The following is a 5566-nucleotide window of genomic DNA, read 5'->3' as shown; positions in this document are numbered from 1 at the left end:
AACACGGGCCCGGCTCGCCCCCGGCTCGCACATGGCGACAAGGATAGGATCGGGAGAGAACTCGCACATGGCGACCCAGGTGGGATCGGGAGAGGGCCCACACAGCAACCAGGTCTGAATTCAGAGCTGCTAACTCAGACCTTAAAAATTCAGCCTACGGGGAAATCAGAGTGACTTCTCAGCTTTTCTGAGGTGAAGACTGCCTGAGCAGGAGTCTTGCTGCTATTTCTTTAAGGATGACAAGCTGCTTGCCCTTTTGGAAGAGACTCTAATAAGTTCATCCATAATGGGCCACTGCCCTTCCACTGGCTTCTGCCATCCTTGGGTCCATCTCACAAATGTTTGGTTGTAACTCTAAAATCACAGCTCTTCAAGTTCACTGTCACCTCCAAACACAGAATAGGACAGCAGGCCAACACTTTGACTGAGTGGGACATAAAAAAAAAAAAAGCAGACAAGCCTTGATTATGTTCATGTAGCTGAGTTCGTTCAGAAAGAAAGACAAAAAAAACACTTGTGGGATGGTCCCATGGTCTTCTGGCTCTGCTAAGCCCATCCCTGAGGAGTATTAGTTGTGTTCCCTTCCAGAGGAAGAGATGCTGGACACTCAGATGAATGGGAGTTAAGCCAGTGATCAAAAATATCTTTGCAAATTATCATCCTGTCCCAAACCTCTTTATTTTAGAGAAGTTTACTGAGCTACTTCCAGCCATCTTTGACCTCCACAGGTTTCTTTAATCCTTATCAGTCTGTGTCCAAGCTTGGGTATAGAAATAAGGCTATGTAGATATTCATGACTATTGATCTTCAAGTGATAGACATGGGTAAGGACCACTGTCACATCCCTGGTAGAGCTCCACTTTCTGGATGCTTATCAAGTTGCTGCATGAGGGGTGGGTTGACATGCTGACCATGCATGTTTTTAAGCTTCCTGAGGCTGAAGTGAGCCCAGGCACTAACTTTGGGCCACAATGTTTGGGCTCTTTTCATACAGCTCCTTGTCCTAGAAGGACCCTTTCCCAACAGTCCAGGGTTGTGAACATTCTGATTTCCAGTCTCTTTCTCCAGGGACGCATAATTGCTGAAGCACAAAACACAGCATCTTTGCAAAGGTTTCTAAGCTCTGTAGCTAGCACAAGAGAGATGCAGATCCAGACAAAGCAATAAAGCACTTGTATGCACTTCATTTCTGCAGGTTCCTATCCTTACCACTCTGGAGGTTTGTGGGGAATCTGGATCAGTGTCTTCTAAGAAGCCCAGGGTCCTTCCTCTTTGACTGCCCTCCTGAAGGTGGCTTCCTCTGTCTCTCTCCCCATGTCCCCCAAATGGCTGGTGAGGGACTTTCCCTTAGCATCCCCTTTGTCAGATAACCCCCAGTCAGCTTCATCAAGTGGCCAACCTCCCTGCTCCCCCAAGATTATAGGATCATAGAAAAGTAGGGCTGGAAGGGACCTCAGGATGTCATCTAGTCCAGCCCCTTGCTGTGCAGTGCCCATTGGAGATCTAGCCTATGGATGTTTTCATTAATTAGACACTTCACTGTCAGAATATCTTGTTTTAGGAGTAGCCTGATGCCTCAGTCTTGCTGTCTCTTTGCCATTCCCCAGTCCCCTGGGCCCTGGGCTGAGAAGTCAGAAAACACAACTTTTCCTGTCCTTTTTCTTCCTTCTCATGTTGAGTATAGGAGGGATGTTCCTGACAGAAGTCCTAGCCCAGGTGACTGGCAGACAGACACAGAGCTATTTTTAATGTTAAAGAGGAAATACCAGACAACAGAAGATAATTGCTAAATAATTTCCCTGAAAGTGGTATAAAAGAATAAAAGTAGTTGCATACTCACCATGGCTTCATGAACCGTTTATCAGCACACAGCACAGTGGAAATGGGGCACAGGAAATGCCCCAGTTGTGCTTGCACACACTGCTCACAACCAGCTAAACAAATCCAAGACCTCTCTTGTAGGACAAGCAGTAGCGCACAATCAAGCTACTGTTGGAACCATCCTTGCAGAGGTGAGCTCCCAAAACTCAGCCTCAGGAAAAGAGGCATTTCCAAAATATTTGGGGGGGTTTAAATAGGTGTGGACTTTTACTCACCATGATTTCAGTGGAATTTTTGCTGGAGGACAGGAAATGCAACAACCATTCAGGCACTGTCCTGGTAGAAGGATCCTGATAACCTGGTTCAACTTTTCTTGTCAGAATTGAGGGTTTTGTTGACAAGACTGAATGCTGATGTGGACACATGAGGCTACGCCAACTGAAGGTAAGCTTTGCCAGTAAAGTTTTATAGTGTAGATCAAGCATGCATTGTATAAGCCATTGTCACTCCTCAAGAATGCAGCACTCCTTGCCTGAGTCTTGCATTGGGCTATAAGCCCATCTTACATCCTTTCGGGCTGTGTGTAAACAGGGAAGGAGTGAGCTGGCTTGCAGGCGTGCCCTACATACCCATCAGCTGAAAAATGAAAACAAGCATTAAAGAAGGAACCTTCCTGGGCAGGCAGGCTCCTGGGTTGGATCCTACTTTGCACCTGCACATATTCTGCACATGCACAGAGAGCCCCAGTCCCTCAGCATTCATTCTGCTGCCTTTCCTTTGGGTAGTTGTTGAGGTGGCTTGACAGAACCATGGTGGTGACCAGGGCAAAAGCACTGAGACGGCCTGGAGTGATTCTCACTGTGTCAACAGTAAACTGTCTCAAATTTAGCTCAAGTCCTGACACATTGGGAGGATATAAGAGAGCAGGGCAGAGAACATGTAAACAGCAGAGACCAAGGAGAGGGTTCCTTCATTCAACATAAGTCTGTACTGCAATTACTGTTGTGACTGTAGTGTGGCATAGACATACCACAGCTTTGAATAACCTAGCTCAAATCCAACAGAAGTCTACCCACAGCAGTACGGAGCTCAGCGTGGACCGCACCAATCACCCAAGAAGCAAAACACTCAAGTAACAACTGCATGCTGAGCTAAACTTCTCCTAGTATTTGAGCTATGTAGTTTAAAGCTGGCCTTTCCATCACAGGCCACATCTCTTCACTGAGGGCACGAAGCCAGGAATTACTGAGCATTTCCTACAGAGTTCTGAGTATTTCAATGTACTCTCAGTTCCCACAGGGTAGAGAGGTCACTTTAGAGCTATTTGTGAAGTGTAGGGTGCCCGGCCAACTGCTATGTTTTGTGAACCCTTTGTAGGAAGTTGTGTGTGAGCTCTTTGGAATACGCTGGAGATGTAACTTTGGATCACTGTAAAGTGTGATTAAACATTTCCTCTGATGGGGTTATGTACTCCTTTGTTATCTTAGGGAGCATTCAAAGTATAATCTCTCAAGCACAATCTAAGTTAAATTGGAGGGGAAATTGCCTTGGAAGTGTTGTGTTTGTGGGTAGGTGCAGTAGTATACCTGAGAGGGGATGACGGGGGCAGCAGCCCTGGACACCATCTTTTTGAGGGGCACAAAAATAGCCACCACCATAGTCGCCATTACACCATGCATCATAACTCACCCTGTTACACCTCTAGGTTGGCATGACCCTCCTTCCCAAGCTTCTTCTTCTGGGTTCGATATTAACAGGTTTGAAAAACCAGCAACATAAAGAAGCAGGTGTAAGAGCTGGGAGGGATTACAAATACCCAATGTGCATGGGGCAGAACGATCAAAGATACTGGTTTCCATGACCAGACAGCCAATGTGACCCCCCCTTCCACCCTGCACGGCTGTGCCCCAGATAAGAGAAACCAATGCTGATTTCCTGAACTATCTTTGTCATGACAAAACTAAAAAGCCGGCAGCAGCAGTTTATAAGCAAGCCAGGAAGGAAAGGAAAAAAAAACCCTATTCTGAGCAGCAATGAAACCTGCAGATTTTCCAGCTTACAGTTTCACTTCTGGTTTGCACCAGATCCAAGCAGCCACAGAAACAAAACTGCTTCATCTACAAAAAGAAAAGGAAAGCAAAACCTTCCCATAATGTGACATGCTACAATTCAGAGTCCATCTCGCAGTATTGCAAGGACCCTGAACCACAAATCCTTCCTCCCTTCCCCATGGCTGCCTGTACTGTCACTACTCCCATATAAGCTTCCTTAGCTCACGACCTTCCTGAAGCTTTCATTAGAGCATCTGTTTTCTTAGGAGAAGCCTATGGCTGCAACCAGCCCCTGAACTCACCAACCAGCAAATAGACTCATATCTCTTTACTCTTCATGTTATCAGAGTCAACATTGAATGTGCAACCCTTCAGATGATTGGCCCCATCTAAAAGAAGGGATCTTTAAAGAGCACCGACTTCACAATGCAATATCATCCTGCTAACACATTGGGGCCTGGCATCTCCATCTCACAGGGGAGAGCAGCGCCATGATGGTGGGAGCTGGACTGGGTGACTGCAGTCGCACCAATAGTTCCCAATACTTTCTTGATCACATGGGTTGTCTGCTGGGAGGAAAGGACTATCTTAATGAAAGGCAGTACATCCTGCACATCCTCCTGTACAGGGCAGCTTGCTCCACCCCAGTCAAACAGTCTCTGCCAGGAACACTTTGACTTTGACTGGTACTGCAGCCATCAAAAAAACAAAGTTTGGACACCGGTGATCATAGCTATAGAAAAAGTCTCAGCCTGGAAGAAAAGGCAAAGTCAATGAACTTAGCTGACCCACAGGTCAGTGGTGAGGTGACTGAGGCACTGGGGCTAGGCTGCTCTGATTAGTCTGGAGAAGGTCTTTCCACATGGAGCAACTGCTCATTGGTATGTTGTCAGGTTTTATCATTCACATTTATAAATGTACTTTTGTTTGTACTAAAATCATCTGATTTGGAGGGATAAAGAAGTGAGAACTTTGCCATGCTGCTGCCTGCCTTTTTGGGTGCTTGCTTCACATGGTGACCCTGCAGGAAATTCCTAGAGAGCAAAATAAATCGCTCTGCAACAGCAGTTTATGGACTGGGACCTTCTGGTGCTTGCACGTTCCTAGAATATGTATCTGGATGTTGTCCTGGCCTGCTCTTCAACACCCTTAGGAGTCTCCCCAGTTTCTAAATTACCTGTCTTTTTTTGATTTCTAAGCCATAGGATCTCTACATCAGTGGTGCTCAACTTACAGATATGCAGGCCCAGGGAGTTGTGTCATCCAGCCCACGGGGCTCTCCATAGGACCAGAAATTTGGCAGCATGGGAATAGTGGCAGCATTAATTGCCGTGGCTCTGAAAACATGTTTCCAATGCTCCTATCTCCAGTTCTCACAGCCCAGAAAGATTTTTCAGATCATCTAAGGAGGTGAAAAGGGGAAGCCACCTGAAAAGAGGGACTGTTCTGTACCAGCAGGTAGTGCTCTTGAGTCCTGTGGTTTCAGTGTTGGGGATGATGCGGGGGTGGGGGGGAAAGGCTTCTGGACTGAGAACTGGTGGAACAGAGCACTTCTGCTTTCTTGATAAAATTCATCACAACATTGGTTTAATTTTCAAAATAGTAATTCCCCCTACTGGTCCTCCAAAGGAAGGAAAGCAGTCTGAGACTCTTCAATGTGGACTAACTTACTGGACTTTCCAGGTGTAGGGATA

Source organism: Alligator sinensis, unplaced genomic scaffold (assembly GCF_000455745.1).
Source record: "Alligator sinensis unplaced genomic scaffold, ASM45574v1 scaffold264_1, whole genome shotgun sequence".
In the NCBI taxonomy this organism is placed as follows: domain Eukaryota; kingdom Metazoa; phylum Chordata; order Crocodylia; family Alligatoridae; genus Alligator; species Alligator sinensis.
The sequence above is the reverse complement of the archived record's forward strand: the minus strand, read 5'-3'. Positions refer to the sequence as shown.